This window comes from Meriones unguiculatus, chromosome 3 (genome assembly GCF_030254825.1).
Source record: "Meriones unguiculatus strain TT.TT164.6M chromosome 3, Bangor_MerUng_6.1, whole genome shotgun sequence".
NCBI classification, from domain to species: Eukaryota; Metazoa; Chordata; class Mammalia; order Rodentia; family Muridae; genus Meriones; species Meriones unguiculatus.
The window spans coordinates 140,166,124-140,187,299 of NC_083351.1; the positions used below are offsets into that span (position 1 = coordinate 140,166,124).

Here is a 21,176-nt window from a genome sequence, read left to right on the forward strand (position 1 = left end):
ATAGAATAAAGTCATTAGAACAGCAGCATCAGCTTGCTGTGCCTACAGGTACCAGATCTGGGTACCACTAAAGCTGAAGAGGCTTGTCTTCACTGAATGAAATGTCAGATCAGAAATCCCCCATGGTACTGTCCAACTACAAAATGTGCCCTCTGACTCCACAGCCATTCGAGAAAGCCGGGGTTTACCCGAAGCTGACAGCAACCCAAAGCACTTCCAACCACATCTTAATGAACTCAGTAACATTTTATTGTTGTTGGTGGTGGTAACATAATTCCTAGCTGCAAGCTGGGTGCAGTGGGGCACACCTGTAATTCCAGCACTCAGGAAGGCAGATCTCTGTGAGCTCAAGGCCAGCTTGGTTTACAAAGCAAGTCCTACACAGGCCAAGGCCACACAGAGAAACCCTGTCTCGAAAAAAAAAAAAAAAACAACAAACGAAACAAACCAAAAACATAATTCTTAGCTGCATGTAAGTACAATTCTCATCCCTCATCAAAGAGACTTTTCGTTGCAGCAGACAGAAACCATTACAGAAAACCACAACCAATCAAAACACAAAGAACAAATGATTGTGGGGTGCCTAGCCCCAGTGCACACCTACAACACCACTGCTGCACCTAAGGCTTGGGGAACATTGCAAAAGAGGGGGCGGAAAGAGCCAGAGCAACAGGAAATCGGCTGTGAAATTGTGCCTCCTAGAAATAGCAGGCAAACTTCACCTAAATAAGACCTGAAAAACGTCATACTGACACGGAAGTGGGAAACCTCCTGTCACCCCATCCCTCCACAAAGAACTACAGACAACTAAGGAACGCTGAGAGCGGAAGGAAGTCTTCCCGAGGGATGTGCCCTTCAATAAGTTATCCAATACCAAGCGATCAGCCTGAAATCATATTTACATACAAGTTACACTAAATGGGCTAAGCAGGTTGTATTTATATATTCAGCATACAACCTACATATGCACACTCACACACATTAATAATAACAACTTAAAAGAGCTGGGGCTAGAGAGATGGCTCAGTGGTTAAGAGCACTAGCTGTTCTTCCAATTCCTGATACCCACATGGCAGCTCACAAATGCCTGTAACTTCACTTCCAGGGGATCTGACACCCTCACACAGACATACACACAGGCAAAACACCAATACACATAATAAAAATAAGTAAATCATTTTTTTAAGTTTAGAAAGAAAGAAAGAAAAAGGAAGGCCATGGTTTTGAGAGGGAGCAAAGGGGTTACATGGGATGGATTAAAGGGAGAAAAGGAAAGGGGGGAATCATGTAATTATATTTTAATTTTAAAAAGTAAACAAACATTAAAAGAAAAAAAGATGAGCCCTCATAGCCAAACTTGGCGATGCATTTGTACAGGCCAGCACTTAGGAGGCAGCATTAGGAATTGAAGGTCATCCTTAGCTGTATAGGCAATTAGTGGTTTAAATAAGAATGGCACCCACGGGCTTATATATCTGAATGATATATTATGTGTGGCCTTGTTAAAGTAGGTGTGGCCTGGTAGGAGGAATTATGTCACTGCGGGTGGGCTTTGAGCTTTCAAAAGCCCAAGCCAAGCCAGTATCTCTCTCTTGCTGTTGCCTATGGATCTGGATGTAGACCTCTCAGGTACTTCTCCAGCACTGTGTCAGCCATGCTTCCTGCCAGGATGATAACGGACTAAACCTCTAAAACTATAAGCCAACCCCAATTAAATGTCTTCTTTTATAAGTATTGCTGCAGTCATGGTGTCTTTTCATAACAATAGAATTAAGACAACAAACCCCTAAGGACTAAGAGAAAACCCTGTCTCAAAAACAAAAAACAAAACAAAACAAAAAAGTGACCAGAGAGATCACTCTGTAGTTGTAGGCACTTATTTCTCTCCCAGAGGACCCGGGATAGTTCCCAGCACCCACATACAGGCAACCCACAACTTCCTATAAGTCTAGATCTGAATCTGTCCTCGGGAATCCAAACATATGGCATATAACACACAAACAGAGGCACACACAGAAAAAACAAGGGGGAAAAAGGATGTGCCCTCACTTAAAGATGGAGTATTACTGGGTGCTTACTAATAAACCCAGCAATAGGGAGGAGGAGGTAGAGGCAGGAGAATCAGAAGTTAAAAGACCAGCCTAGGCTGTGGTGAGATCCTGTGACAGGCATCTCACTATATCATGCACATGCTTTCTTATCTGCCATATGTCACCTATAAGTATTCTAACTACCTCCTGAAAACATTAGGACCTTGTGGCTTTGTTGTACTCCCGTCTTATGAGCACCAAGATGGAAGCTCTTCTATCTTACACTTGCTGATTGTAACGCCAGAGATTCATCCCATACGGTTTCCATCTTTTTTTTTTTTCTTTTTGCATATACTTCGTTCTCTTGGTTCCTTTCGCTGAACATGATGTTAATGATGTTAGTGGGCAGGAATAAATAAGCTACAAGACTTGCCTCGTCCTATGTTTCTTCTGACTTTTCCATGGGATGATAAGGACTTTGTTATCGTTCTTTGGTGAACATCTGTGCATATTTCTGCTGTTTGTATCCCTGGGGGAGAAGCGTCTTAGTCATAAGATATATATATATCTTCAGGGTTAGTGGGTCTCTTTGTTGGCACCAGGCATCGTAACCAGTGCCTAACTCCAAGGTCAAACTCCTCCATACACCACCTCTGAACAAACCACCCTCGGCTTTGTTTTAAATGGCACTGATCAACACAGTTATTTCAAAACCTTCCATGTTTGGAGAATGCCTTGGTTCATAACACTTATAATCATCTTTAGGGCCTTCCTCTCTGACCCTGATTGATCCTTTACTCCTTCAACAAATAATATCCTCAGCCCTAGATCACTTCGTGATCTGCTAGGGATATACCGAAACAAGAAAGCCATGTACTTGAGGACATTTCAAACTCAAGCCATCAGAGAGTCTGAAAAGCTTAAGAGAGAAGAATTTACTTAAACTGATTCTATGAAAAAAAAGGATAAGAACCGGGGAGAATAGAATAAAATCCTACACACACACACACAAAAGCACAAAGAGCCCAAGAAAAAGGAGAGGTATTTAAGGTAGCTGACACATGGGATATGGAAATGTCAGAGCCAGCTCTGGGTACAGACTAAAGATCCAATCTATCCATGAAAAAAAAAAAAAAAAAGACACACACACACACACACACACACACACACCCGCCCAAAAAAAAGGCTATCTATCTGGCTATTTATTTGTGATTAGTTACCCAAGACAGACCCTAATTCCCAGACTCAAGCTATCCTCTTCAGCTTCCAGAAAAACTGGGACTACTTGCATTTTCACTGCACGAAGCTTAAGTAAATACAAGCAAAACAAAAACAATTGATTTGAAGAAAAAGAAAAATAAGTTTTCTGTGGTGCTAGGGATCAAAACAGGACCTTACACAAGCTGGGCAAGTGCTAGAGGAAATGAGATACATCCCCCCAGCCCTTACATCCACACTTAATAATTTTCAATTTTTATTTACTTATTTTATGTGTATAAGTGTTTTACATACATGGATGTCCGTCCACTTTTGTGCTTGTTGCTGGAGGAGGCCAGAGAGGGTGTTAGATGCCCTGGAACCAGAATTACAAATGTGGGTGCTGGAAATTGAACCTGGGTTACTTTGGAAGACAGATGGTGTTCTTAACCACTGAGCCATTTCTCCAGGCCCTGGTAGTTATATTTAAAAATATAGACATTTAAATATACATGTATCACAGTTCATAGATATGAATGTAAATATCCCCAACAAGATACATGAGAAAAGCAACTCATATTTAATCAGGTGTTGAGTGCAAATGTTTCACACAAGACTCGGGCCTCTTCAGTACCGAGGGATGAAAACTAAGATGGAATAAGATTCAAATGTAAAAAGTCACCTCTGAGGAACACAGCTCAGCAACAGAGCACTTGACATGCATCAGGTTCTAGGTTCAATACCTGGTAGCAGTAAAAAACAAAACAAAACAAAAAACTGTAAAGTCTGAAAGTCAGTTTTGGAGGAACAAAAAAATAAATAAACAAAGACTGCTTGAACAAGAGAATCTGAACAAACACAATACTTGGTGTGGGGAGGGAACTTGGCATCTAGAATTCATCTCTGACATTGAATTTTCATAGCTAAATTGGGCAGTGGCCTTTAATCCCAGCACTTGGGAGGCAGAGACAGGTGGATCTCTGAGTTCAAGGCCAGCCTGTTCTACAGAGTGTGTTCCAGGACAGCCAGAGCTACAAAGAGAAAACCGGTCTCAAACAAACAAACAAACAAATAAAAACCCAAACCAAAACCAAACAAAACTTTGCCTAGCTAACCCCTCCAAGAATGACAGCATCCATATATACCCTGAGTCCTGCTGGAGGCAAACACCAGGACAAGCTGTTCTTTAATCTGATCCATAAGGAGTCTGAGAAATTGCCCTGACCTTAAATGATTTGGCGCACAACAGGAAAAAGTCCTGGACGAATGTCTCAGGATCTCAGCACACACTGTTTTCTCATCTATTTGGTCTAAAGGGGCACTAGGAAAATGGCTCAGTCTGTCAGTGCCTGCAACATAAACATAAAGACTTAAGTTCAAATCCCCTGGGACACGGCAGACAAAGTGCTAGTGGGAGATGGGCAGATCCCCGGAGCTCGCTGACTGGCCAGACCAACCAAATGTCCAAATGTCTTACCCCAGTGTTAAGGATAAGACGCTGTCTCAAAAACAAAGCTGCCATTCCACTCATAAAGATCAAATTTCAACCTCTTATCTCCATACACACCTATATTATAAACACCTGTGCAGACAGCCAAATAGATACATATATACATGTACCCCCTACACACACACACACACACACACACACAAAGTATTTTATACACAGAGTAAAATAAGGGCTCGTAGAGCTGTATTTCATTTCTACCACAAGGAAGGCAAAGCCGAATTCATGATAATTTTCAGAGGAACCCTCATTCGTTCCCCTACCATGCCCATCCCCCAAGCTTTTGGTATCTTGTGTTTGATTATAATTAAAATGTTGTTGTTGCTTTGTTACACTTTTTGTGTTGTGTATGCCTGCACATCTGTGCCATGGTCAAAGGTCACCTTGGCGGAAATCAGATCTCTCCTATTACATGGATTCCATTCAGGTTTGGTGACAATAGCCTTTTACCCATTCAGCCACTTTACTAGTCCCATTTTGGTTTTTGAGATGGGGTCTCACCACATCCCCTAGCTAGTCTAGAACCATGTGTACAGCAGACTTGTTTCACATTTGCCTCAATCCTTCTGCCTGGGCTGGGCATATGGCGGAGCTAGCTATCATTAATTTTTTTTTAATGGAAACTAGGTAAGCAGCCGAGAACAAATGTATTTATCTCTCCGTGCCAAATCTACAGGACATCAAATATTGACCAAAAAATGTTTCTTCAAAGGAAAATTACTTGCCTAGTCCATGGAGTCTGTTTCTAGCCATCTTGAATGTTTGCTGTGTTCGTAAAAATGTTGACAGTGCAGCTACACCCGGGCACCCATCCATTCATCTACCAGAGCTATTCTTCCCAGAAGTTGATAGTATTATACAAACATGTTTCATTTTACATGATGTCGTCATCAGCCTTGATAGGGCAACTTGTCCTACCTTACCAAACCTTTAAGCTTCAAGTGTGTTTAAGTCTGGAAAGAGCCTAACCTTTTTTAAAGATTTATTTATTCATTTAATGTATATGAGTGATCTTTCTGCATGTACACCTGCACTCCAGAAGAGGGCACCAGATCTCATTATAGATGATTGTGAGCCACCATGTGGTTGCTGGGAATTGAACTCAGGACCTTTGGAAGAGCAGTCAGTGCTCTTAACCTCTGAGGCCCCTAACTCATTCTTGAAGCCTATCTCTGTTCAGAAATTTATAAATTCTGGGGGGAAAAGGAAAGTGAGGGTAATGGAGGCACACACCTTTAGTTCCAGCAATCAGAAGACAAAGTTTAAGGCCAGCCTGGTCTATAGGACAGCCAGAGCTATACAGAAAAATTTTGTTTCTGTCTCTGTCTCTCTGACTCCCTGTCTCTCTATCTCTCTCTCTGTGCCTGTCTCTGTCTCTGTCTCTGTCTCTGTCTCTGTCTCTCTCTCACACCTGGAAGGCAGGCTCTCACTCTTAGCACTTCTAACAAGGCAGGAGAAATCTTTGCTGGGAGTGGCTGCCAGGCACACTCTGTTACTTGATATTTAGCAGAATGCCCAGCCTCTACAACTCTCTCTGAGGAAACCTCAGCCCTTATATACTAGCGATGTCACCGTATCACATAGGATTCAGGCTGCAGTAACCAATGCAAAAGGAATTTTGTAAGATTCAGAAGAAACCAGCTGACCAGGCAGTTCCCTTGCCCCCACCCTCTCCTATCCTGAACTTCCCCCTGGAGACACATGGACAGCCTGTGTTTGGATCAGGACAGTAAGACTGGAGGGAGGAAAGTTTTGGAGTGTTGTGATTAGCAGGGCTAGCTAAGAAGGGCTGATCTTGCTCCGAGGATCAAGTTTTCCCAAACCTGCCCTGGTTTAGGAGGCGTTACGAGGAGCCTGAGTTCTGGCCAGCATGTACAGTGGGCAAGTTACTCAACTGATCCATGCTCCATTCCCACACCTGACATATAGGCATAAAGTGTAAAAGCAACTCACTGAGAACCAGGTAATGCCTGGTATACAATAGGTGCTTAATAAATGGTAGACATGACATTTTTTTCAAGCTTTCTTTTCTTTTTCTCTCTTTTTCCTCCCTTCTTTTTCTTTCTTACATACTTTCTCTTTCTTCCTTCCCTCCCTCCTCACCTTTCTTTCTTTCTTTATTTCTCTCAGCAGTCTCACTTTGCAACCCAAGCCGGCCTCAAACTTCTATCTTTCTGCCTCAGACTCTTGACCAGGTGCTGGCATTAGATTTATGCTTCCTTGAGCCAACCCCCTCACTAATCTCCACAAACCAGCATTCCTCAGTTACACAGATGCAACCTTCTCACCTTTGCATGCAGTTTGTTGTAAGTGCTCACTGAACCATCTTTCTTACCAAAACACTGTTAAGAACAGACTTTAAATAACCATGAAAACTCCAGCCCCTACCATCTTGGCCAAAAGCAAAACCCACAACCACTTGACCCAATTAAGCAATCATGAACTCAATCACTCCACGGGCTGCACTGGCATTGACACAGAGCTTGCTGCAACCACCCACATTTCTATAGTGGTGATTGCAAAATCACATCCATCCCTGACCTCTCTCCCACCCTCACCCAGCTCTAATGGTTCGGGACATCTTCAAACATCACTTTATAAAACTGAATTTTCTAATGCTTCATGTAAAAATATAACCTCTTTATCGAATAGATTGGGAAGCATGGATCTTCTCTTTTCCTTTTAGAATAACCGTGGTCTGGCATGGTAGGATGTTGGCAGGATGTACGTGTATTAGGATCTAGGTAGGTAAATCAGGAGGATAGCTTCAGCTAAGTATTAATTCAAGGCCAGCCTCAACGGCACGAAACCCCGCCTTTTAGGAACAGCAACAACAGAAGGAACCTGGCACTGTCAGAAGCACACACCAGTCTTTCATACCTGAGCGTGTTGGGCTAGCCTTGGTTTTCACCCAGCGCGTGCACATGTGTGCAGACCCTTTATAAAGTTAGTAAAGAAAAGACAACACAAAAAGAAAAAAAAAGAAAAGACAACACGTGAGTTTGCATGGCCCAAAGGTACCTCCTATATGATATCACTATAAATATGCATGCCTTCAGTTAATTGTAACAAGGGAACTCCCTGCTCCAACCCACAGTACATCCTTTGAAATGTCGGATGACTGTCTTTGCTTACAAGCATCTATACTTAGCTTTCCCTGCTTTTTAAATGGTATTTAATACTGTAAATTAAGTAAATATACACTAAGTGATACAAAATAATGCATATGTTGAACTAATAGTATGAACTACAAATGGAAATATATTTGATATATAAGTAAATAGGTTTATATTATTAGAAATGTTATATTAAGTTTTAGGGAGGGCTGGAGAGATGGCTCAGTGGTAAAAAGCACTGGCTCCTCTTCCTGAGGACCACGGTTCAATTCCCAGCACCCACATCAGGCAGATCCCAGGAAATCAGACACTTTCTTCTGGTCTGCAAAGACACCTTCACTGACATGTACATATTCACACACATCTATGTATAATTAAAAATAAAATATTTTGTAAAAAGTTTTGTAGTTTTTCTTGCTGTGATAAAATACCCTGACAATAAGCAATTTAGGGGAGGAAGAGGGTTTTGACCTATAATTCCAGGTTAGTCCATCACTGAGGAGAAATCAAGGCAGGAATTAGAAGCAGGTCAAATCACATCCACAAGTAAAGAGCAGCAAAAAATAAATGCATGCACCCTTGCTCTCTGCTTGCTAGCTCTCAATACACACTGTTCAGGGACTCTGGGTAGCACGTCATCAGGTAGTGGTGGCAGCCATGTGCACCTTTGATCCCAGCAGGCAGGTGGATCTCTGTGAGTTCGAGGACAGCCTGGTCTACAGACCAAGTTCCAAGGCATAAGGCTACACAGAGAAACAAAACAGAACAGAAACAGCAAACAAACAGAGGGAAAAGAAAAGCAGGGTCCGAAATGGACTGGGTCTTCCTACACCAGTTAGCAAACAAGACAACTCCTCAGTTCTCCTCAGGCATGCCCATGGGCCACCCTGATCCAGAAAACTCCTCAATAGGGCAATATTCCGAGATGACTACCGACTCTCCCTGGCATTTAAAACTAATGAGCACATTAAGTGTTAAGTATACAATACAAACATCAAATGTTTAATAAATGTCATGTGACTATCTCATGTATTCCAGGCTGGCCTAGAACTCATTCTGTAACCAAGGATCACCTTGAACTTCTGGTCTTCCTATCTCTGATTGTGAGCCACCACTTTTTAGTATCTGCAGCAAAACTCTACAAATATTAGCTGATAACCACAGGAATTAGCTAGTGACCATAGGCTTCTACCTGCCACTGGGCAAGCCTGTTTCAGTGAGTTGTGCAGTAATCAAGGAAGGGAAAGCAAAGGAGAGTTTGACCCCCCCCCCCCCAAAAAGCAGAGAAAGTGACCTTACTACACCCTGGGTAATTATAGAAAGAAAGGAAGAGCAGAGCTATCAAACAGCTACGGCAGACCAGGAAGATATTTGCCACTCAGCAGTTAAAAGCAAGCCCAATGTCTCATGCAGAAGTTCTCAGGCAATATTAAAGATACCAGCATTTCTGTTGCATGCCAGATCAAAGCAAAATACCTAACTAAAAGGCGGCAGGGGCCAGGGAGTAGGGTAGCTGTGGTAGAGCACCTGTCTGGCATACCGAGGCTCAATCCCCAGCACTGCAAGCAAACAAACAAACAACACAATGGAGAAAATCCACTAGCAGCAGTTGGCCCTTGGAAATACCTAGAGGTTGGAAGAAATACTGAAGAACACTGTCAACAGTTACTTCCAGAAGAATCATTCATTAAAATTAGACAATAGAAAAAAACGTGATAAACCATATAGCAACAAGAGCTAGTTTAGTGCAATTGACTGTGAGACATGCGATTCACAAGAGCAGTTCAAAAACAAAACAAAAACAAAAACAAAACAAACAATGAAAAGCAGAGGACTAGGAGACTTAAATGGAGAACACAGGAAGACTGCCAAAGGGGCAGCTTTGATTTGGAAATGGGGAAGTGCTGAAAGGATTGTGACATCCCAGCTCTTGGCTCTGCCTAGGACATTATTTAGTCATCAGGTTCTATCAAAGGCTGGTGGATACAGAAAATAATGAAACCACAAAAAAAAACATGGCAGCTCAAGCATGACCTAGTAGAAAACCCACGTTCATGGAGATGTACCCATGGTTGTATTTTGATTACTACACATAAGGTATGATATATTTTGGACCATGTGTTGTACTGTGTAAGAGCTTGGCTGTTTAACTCATTCATTCAACAAGTATCTATGAATCACCTATGCTGTGCCAGAGGCTTGGGCTATAGCAATTAACAAAGCAGGCATTCCAGTCACGGAGAAAGAGCCCATAAACCACACAATCGCACAGCCTGCTAAAAAGTGATACAGAGAGGCTGGACAAATGATTCAATGGTTAAGAACCCACACTGCTCTTGCAGAAGGCCCAAGTGTGGTCCCCAGCACCCACATCAGGCAGCTCATACCCACCTGTAACTCCGGCTCTTGGCAATGCAACACCTCTAGACCCTGCAGGCACCTGCATTCATGTGCACAGACATCCACACAGGTACCCACACATACACACATGATTAAAACAAGACATTTTAAGTAGTATCAGGGTGAGTACAGGAGAAGGAAGAGAGAGGAGAGAACCAAGATGAAAGACAGAACTGCTATTTTAAGTAGGGGGATGTAGCCAGGCAAGGTAATAATGCTGACGCTGAGGCAGAAGAATTACTGGAACTTGGAAATCTGAGGCAAGCCTGAGCAACACAGTGAGAACCCATCTCAAAAACAAACAGACCGTAGCGCAGCGGTAGAGAGCTTGCCTAGCATGCACCAAACCCCCAAGCTCAAACCCCAGCACCACACAAAAATGGGCTTGGTGGCACACACCTGTAATCCTCAGAAGGCTGAGATGTGATTGACAGGATGGGGTGTACACTAGTATGGGAGAGAGAGGGCGCTGGAGGAGGCAGGGGAGGAGCTTGCTGTTGGCGTCAGTCAGCGTGGAAGGAGCCTCTCGGTGTGAGAACATGGGTGGCACCATTTCATTTCAGGGCCCAGGTGGTACCGACGGTTCCAACTGGCTCGTTTCCTACAAGGCTCATTAATGCCAGCTGAGCTGCTGGGTTATATTACTCACTGAAAATCTCCATCTATTCCCAAAGGTAGATTCTAAAACTCACAGTGTGGAGCAAACAAAACAAAACAAACAAACAAAAAACCCTGCTGTTTATACTGGCTCAGACTGGTTTCTCTTTGCTCTGCCCACATCACTTGAGTTAGCTCCCAGCAACCTGCCCTCCTTCCTCATTTCCCTTCTGATAGTCACACCTCCCGCCCACCAGATAAACCACACTGCTAACAAGGCTCCCAGGCTGGTCTAGTCACCTGATCGTGACCTTCCTCTTTGGGAATTTTCCTTTTTGTCAACTGAACTTTGAGAAAAAAATCTACCTTTCTCCCAACAATTACCTAAGAAGTATTTCCTAATCACGAGGACACGTCTTCTTCTTTTCTTAACTGTGTAGTAGCAAGCACGGCTGAGGGTGGAGGTGGGGGTGGTTGAGCAGCGGGGCTGGATGTGGGTCGCTTTAGAAGACAGACACTGCGTGCTAAACCAAATCAAACCAACACAAAATCGAACAAAACCTCGGCGAGTTCAACGTTTTTGAAGAACGCTCCTGCAGAACAGGGCGATGGGCGCCTGAGCTCCATGACAGTCCCCGCCAGCCCTTACCCCACCAGAGTTCCAGGGGCTCAGCAGCAACGGGATGATCTCAATCCTGACTCTTCCCTGCCTCAACTCCGGATAGCATCATCTTATTGCTTCTTTGACAGATTTCGGTAGGATGCTTTTGAGATCGCACAGGCCGCCCGGAAGAGAGGAAACCAGCACCTGGGAAGGACGCTCTCTCTCCAACCTGCTGAGTCGCCCGCAGGCCGGGCAGCCCGTTCCAAGTTCTCAGCTTTGTGAGTTGGCACCCCTCGTTTGGCGATGCAGCTGTCGTTTCTGTAAGTAACTCCTCACCCGTACTCCTATAAGGAACCCCGATAAAACTCACTGGCTCACCGCGCTGGACTTGGGTGCAGCCTACTTTATTGTGGCTTCCCTGACTGAGGTGACTGGGTGTGTGTGCTGCGCCTCCCTCAGGACGTTTGGTCACCCAACAACAGGCCTGCACGTGCTGGCAATGGCCCTTCAGCGAAGGCTGCGTGTGACACTGGGAAGAATCATGGATCCAGCTAGAAAAAGACTACAGGAGAAAGTTCTTTCTCAGAGTACTGAAATAAGGGTCCAACGCTGTGGCCAGACCTGGTGGCACAGGCCGATGCTTTCAGCTCCTCATGAGGCTGAAACAAATGGATCTTGAGTTCAAGGCCCAAGGTAAGTCAACAGCCATGGACTTCTTCCCTGGACAGGTGGACAGCCGTGGGATATGTGGAGAAATCACTTGCAAACATCAGCTGGTAGGCACAGAACAGAAAGGCAACTTAGGCACAGGTCCTGTCAATCACAGTTGCCATGCCCCACGGAGTTCTCTGTGTTACCAAATCCTCCTCGTTGTGGCTACACAAAGGCAACTTTGTCTTGAGAGGATGGACCTACTCTTGGCAACGGCCTGCTGTCCTGAGAGCCATGTCATTATTTTTAGAAACAAAGGACAACAAAAAGAAATATCATTTTATCAGGAATCCAGCCCACCCAAGGGAAGTAATATTTAAAAAAAAAAAAAAAAAAAATCTTGCCTGGTGTGGTGGCACACACCTGTAATCCCAGTACTGGACAGATGGACCCCTGCTTGCTCAAGACTAGTCTGATACCCATTGCAAGGTCAGGCTAACCCAGGTTCCAAGTCTCTGCCTCAAAAAAATAAATGAATAAATAAACAAACAAGCAAATAAATACATAAAGAAAATTCTGTTACTTAAGATTGATTGGGGTTAGGGGGTGCTTATTTTGTTTGAGACAAGGCCTTGCTACGTAGCGCTGGCTGCCCCCAACTATACAGACCAGACTGGCTTCTGATTTATGGTAATCCCGTGTGCCTCTGCATCCTGAATGGTTGAGATTTACAGCCATGCACAATCATGCCTGGCAGTATTTTTCTTTTCTTTTGAGTTGTCAAATGTTGTTTTTTGTTTGTTTGTTTGTTTGTTTGTTTGTTTTTAAGTGACTAAGCCAGAAGCTGAGGAAATAGCTCACTGGGTACAGTGCTAGCTATGCAAGCCTGGGGCCCTGAGTTTGAATCCCTAGCATCCACTTAAGAACCCAGGAAGAGCAACGCATTGCTCTAGGAAGATGGACACAGGAGTGTCCCTGGGTTGGCTGGCCAGCTCATCCAGACGAATCGGGTTCAATGAGAGATGTGACTCAAAACAAGCATAAGGTGGAGTTTGTTGAGAATAAGACATGGACATCAAATGCTGGCCTCCACATGCAGATACACACACTGACATACAAACATACACATACCACACACACACATACACACATACACACACACACACACACACACACACAGGACTGAGCCAGATCAGGGTTCAGAAACACAGACACATAGACACCATTTGTGTGTCCACCTGCTTCTATCCACACACAGGGGACCCCTGAACTACACCTCCATCCCCAAGGTAGATAGATACTTCTCATGAAAATTTTCACAGGCTGGCATTTCCTTGTCAGGTATAAGCACCCTGTCCCCATTGCAGCTGCCCAATGTGCAGTACTGGCTGTGCACTCTCGAACACACACGCCCACATTATATTGGTGCACAGAGTTAACTCTCGATCATCCCCGCAAAGATCACCCATCCTTTCTGGGAACCGGATATCTTCCACCCTTACTGAGGGAGTCTGACCAAAACTGGCTACAAGACAAAGGGAGCTAGAGCTGCCAGGGACCCCTGTCATCCAGACATTCACCACACCAAGTATGTCTTCCTGCTGGCTGTCCTCACATTCATAAAAACTTCACACATACAGTAACCCTGAACACTTGATGGATACTGTTTTCTTGATTAATGTGCCTGGCTATAATCTCAAAATTAAGCATGCATTCTCACCAGGTGCATGCCTGTAATCCCAGCAACCGGGGAGGCAGAGGCAGGTGAGTTCAAGGTTGGCCTGGTCTACAAAGTGAGCTCAGGACAAAGAGAAACCTGTCACGAATAAACCAAGAAAAAAAAAAAGTATACATTTTCAAAACAGGAAAACAAATCCTGCTGATGCAGGGTTTGGGGTCCACTTTGTCTTCAAATGACAGACACCTGGTCTTGATAAATCTGAAGATTATAAGCTGAAGCAACATAGTGATTGTACTCCTCAAAGAGTTACTAGAGGAAGCCCCTTGTATCCTACCTGCAGAGTTAACTTCATTCTGTTTCATAAGCGTGTAAATCGCATGCATCTAAACACACCCTTTACTTTTATACCACCTGAGTCATTTTTATACAATCTAAGTTCCCACGATGAACAAATGTGGTGGGAGGACTTGGGCCTCTTGCAATCGGTTCCGTAGCTGCATCTTCAACTCATTCAAAGCAGTGTCTACGGCAGCATGCTAGAAACATTCAGATTGTACGAGAGGGGAGGGAAGCCAGGTAGAGTAGCACACAGACGACGCTCTGGAGGCTCACACAGGCACTTTGCAGTGATCCTAAAGCCCGTCTGGGCTACAGAGTGAGACTGTCTGAAAAATCAAAACAAAAAGAAGAAGAAGAAAAAAAAAAAAAAAAAAAAAAACAAAACCACAAAACCAGACAAGAGCAAAAGAGGGACAGACACAGGCAGGCAGGCAGAAAAGCCTAAAGGAGAGAAGCCAAATTACCATGGCGGCCAGCTTGCTGGCACTAGTTGATGGCGTTGGTCATCTTCAGGTGAGCTGGTAAATGACACACTACTGACATGCTCAGAAATCACCTGTTTCTGGGCCACTCATTTCTCCAGAGATTTTTTTTTTCCTTTTCTACTCTCGGTGGAAAATTCCACCGCTCCACCATTTTTTTTTAGGGTTTAAAATAAGATCTACAAGTTTATAATCTCAGTTTTTTCAAGGGCCTGAGTCAGAGCTGTAAGTTCAAGGTGGGCCTGGGAAATTCACCAAGATCCTCTGGTTCTCATTCAAATAAAACGAGAACAAGCTGAGGATACAGCTCAGTGGTAGAAGGTTTGTCTGGCAGATGCAAGGCCCGTTTAATATCATATACTGAGGGGGAGCCAAGGGGCAGCTATCTCCTGCCCCACCCCACCCCCTCTCCTCCAGCACGGATGCTGACGGAACGCAGAAGAAACTATCACAGAAACATAACCAATGAGAAATCAAGCTCAGACCATTTCCGGGGTGTTTTACTGACATGGGGATTCAGGGCCACACACAAGGCAGCAGGGTACCATTTCCTCCCAAATCTGTCAGTCTGGGGTGTCTCCATCAATTTGAGGCAACATGTGAACAATCTCCCCTCTACACCAGTTCTGTGGAGGGGTCCTTGCCTTCCTCCAGGCCTCCTATCTTGGAACCCAAGTCATATACACTGTGGCTATGGAAAAACCTTAACTAGTTCTCTGAAGCAATTAGCCTCAGTAAGTAGTTGTTTTGACCGACACACAACTCGTATGATATTAAACCAGGAAATCCACATCATCACAAGACACAGAGACTGCTCCCAAGAGGAAACATCTCTCTCTCTCTCTCTCTCTCTCTCTCTCTCTCTCTCTCTCTCTCTCTTAATCAGGCCAGAAATCCAAGGGCTCCAATACAGCCTTTACCTTGGAATCGTTCTGACAAGCCCTTGGAGCTAATATCTCCACTGTAGATTCATAAAAATCTGCCATGTGTATTCTACACTCATGCGAAAAACAAAACAAAACCAACAACAATTTAAAAAAATTTAAAAAAAAATTTTTTTCCCAAAGTCCTGGGAATCACCTTCAGAGAAGGTTTTGGGTTTTTTTGTTTTGGTTTTTGCTCCTCATGTTTATATCCTATCATAGAAACATGAACCTAGGTCCAGCTATAAGGAAAAGTTAATTGTCCTCATCAATATCCAAACATATGAACTCTTGGGTAATCCAGAAAAGCCAGAAGAAGACTTGAACAGAGCTGTCTCAACTAAGCACATGTTTTCCTGAGCCAGTCAAAGCTCAATTATTTGGGCTGTGATTTACTTCTAATCTTGAGCTTAAGAGTGTAATGTTGGGGAACTGGGCTAGCAGCAGCTGAGGGAGGAGAGTGACAAAAATTTGAGGCCAGCCTCAGCTACAGAGTAAGAACTTGTTTCAAAAGAAAATGAAACACAATAATCAAAGGACAGTTTTAAGGCAGGAGAGAGTGGGGCTCATGGGTAGAGTGACTTGCCTACAGTCTACAAGGCCCTGGGTTGGAGCCTCAGCACCTGAGGTAAGAGCATAGAGCCTGGAAATTAAATCCAATCTTATGTAAGAACAATTTGATTTACGTTCACCTTTATAAAAATCATCATTTAAAGCAGGTTGTACTAGCAAATGAAAGAGTTGAATTAAGATGTCCTTATCATATAAGGAAAATGAAAAGAATCTCTTCACTTGTTTTGTTTTGGGGCTACCATGTAGCTGAGATTGGAACTCTCAGCCCTAAGTACTTGGTAAGTATAGAGAACTCGAAACCAAAAACATTGTTTCTTTGATTGTTTTTAATCCTCAGTATCACCAACCACTTTAGCAACCAAGCAGAACTCCGCACCTTTAATAAAGGGACAGATTAGTAAATAAATAATATAGTTTTAAAAACTAAGTAGCCCAGCATGGTTTTTTCACGCCTATACTTCAAGCAGGAGAGCAGGAGAGCCAGAAGCTGCAGTTGCAAGCCAACCTGGGCTAGATTTTGAGACCCTGTCTCAAAGAAGTCAATCTGTTGACTACTAAAACTACAGTGGGCTTGCCAAGGGACCACACTCACTGTGTGATCCGGTGAATGTAGGTTCAATTTTCAGAACGCACAAAAAGGTGAAAGGAGAGCCTTACCTTCACAAAGCTGTCATCTGATTGCCTACACATGTCTCTGCACACACATACACATACGTGTTCACACACAGAAAAACAATAATAAATTATTTTAAAGAAAACTATTGAGGGTTCTGGAGAGACGGCTAAGGGGTTAAGAGTATAAAAGGACAAAAGTTCATTTCCCAGCACCCACATGGAATTGGTCACAACCGCCTGTAACTTCAGCTCAAGAGAATCTGACTCATTCCTCCATACTCCTCAGGTACCTGTGCTCACACACAAACAAAGCAAAAACAAAACAAAAAAATCCTATACAAGCCGAAGACAAGGCTCAGTGGCTAAGAGCTCTTGCTGCTCTTCCAAAGAACCAGAGTTTATATCCCAGCACCCACATCAGGAAGCTCACAAGTGGCTCTTTCTGGCCTCTTCAGACACACACACACATACACAAATAATGTAAGTCTTGGGGCCGAGGAGATTGCTCAATGGTTAAGAACACTGGTTGCTTTTCCAGAGAACCTGGGTTCAATTCCTTACACCCACATGGGGGTTCACAACCTTCTGTAATTCCAGTGCCAGGGGATCCAAACTCCTTCTTCTGGCCTCAAAGGCACCAGATCCACATATGGTGCACAGATACTCATACACACGAAATAATTAAAAAATTTTTAACTAAAATAAACAATGTCTTAGCCAGGCGGTGCTGGCACACACCTTTAATTCCAGCACTCAGGAAGCAAAGGCAGGTGGATCTCTGAGTTTCTAGGCCAGCCTGGTCTACAGAGCAAGTTCCAGGACATCCAGGGCTACACAGAAAAAAAGCCCTGACTCATAAAACCAAAATAATAATGATGATAATAATAATAATAATAAATATGTCTTTTTTAAAAAAAAAACCTATGGAGATTGCCATAAAATAATGTTGCTGAATTTTTAATCCTACACAGTTCTGAGAAGGCAATAATGGACAGAAAGATAAGTCTGTTTATATTTAGAATTTGGATTTTTAAAACAAACAAAACACTTGCTGGCTCAATAGTGCAGAGTTTGTTCTGTTCCATCTACTCAGGGAATAAACAGGAGGGTCACAAGTCTTAGACCAGCCTAGACGATGTAAAGGAGGCCTATCTCAATAAATATATAATGAAAGTAAGGGGGGGTAGCTCAGTGGTAAAGCATTTGCATACTAGACTCTGTGAGTTCAAGTCTCAGATGGGGACACTCTTTGGCACTGCTGGAGCTCACTGGAACCCAGCGCAACAAACACTCTGGCTGAAACAGTATGTTGCACCTAGCCAGGTAAAGGAAGACCAGAGGCTCAGCTCTGCCAGCTTGTCTGCGTTTGATGAAGTTAATCATGAAGCTGGCAAGAGTGAAAAACCTGATCCTCCATTCTTTGCCCCTGCAAAGTTAGAGGCCTCCGGTATCTACATCAGAACAAGGGGAAGGTCAAGGTAGACATGAAAAGTGCAAAAACCCAAATTATCTTTCCCCTCTTCCTCCAGTTTCCCTCTGACAGCTGTGTTTGGTTAGCACCCCCCACCCCAAATCATCACATAGGGTTCTGAGGGACTACTGTGCAAATGACTGGCAGTGTCAGTACCTGCCAAATGCGGCCTTCTTCTCTTGGCTCGGGGCTTTGGTCCATTTAGAGGCTGTGCTCTGGGCTGACAACTTTTGCCATTCAGGTGTGGCACCTGTGCTGGGCCTGTGGCCCACCCTTCGCTTTCCTTGGTGGGACTCCACAGTCAGATCCTTTATTTTTGATTTGGTTGATTGGCTTGTTTTTGTTTTTGTTTTAGAGTCTCCTTGTAAAGTCCTGGCTTTGCCTGGAACTTGCTTTGTAGACCAGGCTGGCCTTGAACTCAGAGAGCAACTCTTGGCTCTGACTTCCAAGTGCTAGGATTAAACGCATGAGCCACCAAGCCCTGCTTTCCAGCTGCGCTAAACTCTCCAATCCCCTGCATTGGCCTCCTCGGTGTGAGAATAAAAGGCATAAACCTGAGACTACATTTTCATTTTACTTATTTAATTACATTTATTAATCAATTGATTGATCTGTGGGTGTGTGTTGTCCCGGGTGCCTCTCCGGTATGTGAAAGTCCCAGGACAACTTGTAGGAGTGTTTTCTCCTTCCACCACCATGAGAGGAGGATGGAACTCAGGTCCTCAGGCTTGGGAGCAAGCCTCGTGAGGAACCCAGTTTTAATTTGTAGTCCTCCTAAGGAAAACTCTTCAGTGAGTCACTGCCACTAACTGGAGAGGAGAGACGTTTGACTTTTATCTCAACTAAGTAATGGGAAAAACAAAAACAAACCAATAATGGCCTGTAAGTACCTAGAAGACCATATCTGTTCATCACTTTGATAAGACTTAATAAGGAAGCCACATCACAAAGCGCCTTAGGACAGTACTGGAGTGCCAGTCAACTTTTACCTAATTAAAACAGAGTCACTTATCCGAAAATTTCCACTTCCATTCATTTTAGCCGATTTCTTAAACGCCCAGGGACTGCAGACAGATCAGCTGTCATATTTGGTAGACTTTACTCTGTTCTCCACATTGAGTTCTCCTCTGGGAACAACAGCTAAGCTTCCTCCCAGTGTGGCCTCCAGAAGTTACCGTCTACAGGAAGAACCCCCCTCGGCTCTGGTTAGCACTTAAATGGGCCGCCCCAGTCACCCAACCCTCCGAAATGCACGGTAACAATCCGCGTCCAGTCACCTGCGCCTCGAAGCCGCCGATCATAGTTTTTCAAGAGGAAAAAAAAAAAAAAATTTTCCCCCTCTATGGAAAAAGACTCATGTCTACAGGAAACAAGATGCGGCTGAGTGTATGTATTTGCTCTTCCAAAAGCTGACGCTTTCAAATCTTTTTTTATAAACCCTTTAACTTCCCACTAAAGAAAGAAGGCGATCAAATGAAAGAGAAGTACTAAAGGGGAAGAAGAAGAAGAAGAGAGAGAGAGAGATTGTTTTTTTTTTGCAAAAATCAGGACCCCCTGGAAGATTCAGGGACAGTCGTAAGGACTGCCAAAAGCCCACCTTACCTTCCGTAAGTGCTTGGCGTCGCCCACTTCAGAAATTAACACCACTCACAGCCCGGTGGCGTTCTACAAGGCTAGGGGGTCACCTATAACATCTTCGCTGGCAGCCCCCTTTTTAACTAGACAAACCAAATTAAAGAGTCTCCAAGCTACTCCCCACCGTGCGAGCGGCTTAAAGCAACAGATCGCTCTAGGCTTTAACTCTGCCGGGCTCTGGGAATTCCAGTTTGTCACAATTTCTCAACCAGAGCGACCTGCGGAGAGAGACTCCCCCCCAAGCCCAGAGCCCGGCTTCTCGGGGTCCCGGAGCTCGGCGGCGGCCGGCTGGGCTGGGTCGTCGGAGCTGGCTGCGGGGCGGCTGCGGCCCGGGCGGAGCTGCGCGGGGTCGGATCCCGCGGAGCGTGGCGGAGTCCGGCAGCGCTCGTTGCCTCTGCAATCCCGGCTCTTCCCGGTTCCCTCCCTCCGCCTCCTGCCCTCCCCCAGACGAGGCCATTCGCCTCACAGTAGCAAGGTTGTCTCGTCGACTCCCTTCCCTTAAACTCACCAAACCAGATTTTTACTCCCAACACCGGCAACTTCCCGTAAATCTGCACTGAAATTTTATCCTGCTCGCTGAGCCTCCGCTGGCCGAAGGCCAGTGCAACATTCCTGTTGTTCTAGGAGCGCGGATACCTTAGCTGAAGGTTTAAAAAAAAAAAAAAAATCATATCGAACTGGCCCCGATTGAACGACTTAGGAACTTTGGCGGCTCAGAAAGTCACATCCATTTCAGAGCTGCAGAAGGGACCCCAGAAGTGGCACCTGCCCCACCTGGGGACATCTGGGAGAGCGGCTTCCGGCCGCCCGTGGCTGTTCCGAGCAAGCCACCCTGAGCATGCACCGAGGACTAAGGACCCTGCGCCCGAATCCCCGGGCGAGCAGTGCCACCACCCTGGCCTTGCGGGGCAGGAAGGCGCTGGAGCAGGTAGGGCGGCAGCGAGCCCGGCCGCGGGCCTGCAGGAAGCCAGGACCTCTTGGGCTGTCCTTACCTGAGGCCGACCGAGCATGTCTCAGAGAGAGCCCTGACAGGCTCGTCACGGGGCCCAAAGCCCTGACCTTTGCCGGGGCCTTCACAGCAGGGCCTGGGGCCTGGGCGCCGCTCGTTCAAAGTGGCTCATTCTTAATGCGCTCTGACCTAGTGTTACAGCTGGTTTCTAGAAAGGGAACAAAAACAGTGCATGGAGAAACTGCAGCCAAGCCCTCCCTTAACCTTGCCTCTGATCACTGCAGAGCTGGCTCCAGATCCGACCCCAGCCCCACTCCCACGAAACCCACCCAAGGGCCTCGGTCCCCGCCCCACCCCTCGGGTTACCTGTTTATACAAGAATTAAGGAGCCTCCTGCATTTCAATG

At 44.8% G+C, this 21,176-nt stretch overlaps 1 protein-coding gene across 3 annotated transcripts in view; it reads right to left on the bottom strand.

Annotated features, from left to right (window-relative positions):
* The window catches only part of Rbm47 (RNA binding motif protein 47), a 132,976-nt gene extending 112,024 nt beyond the window's left edge, over positions 1-20,952 (bottom strand). The window contains exon 1 of one of the 3 annotated variants that reach the window (XM_060380668.1): positions 20,814-20,952. The gene's annotated coding sequence lies outside the window, so the exon portion shown is untranslated. Of the gene's footprint in view, positions 1-19,788; positions 20,149-20,329; positions 20,452-20,813 lie in introns of those variants that run through there. The other 2 variants (XM_060380669.1, XM_060380666.1) reach the window with 2 other exon arrangements.
* Positions 20,953-21,176: the final 224 nt, after the last annotated feature.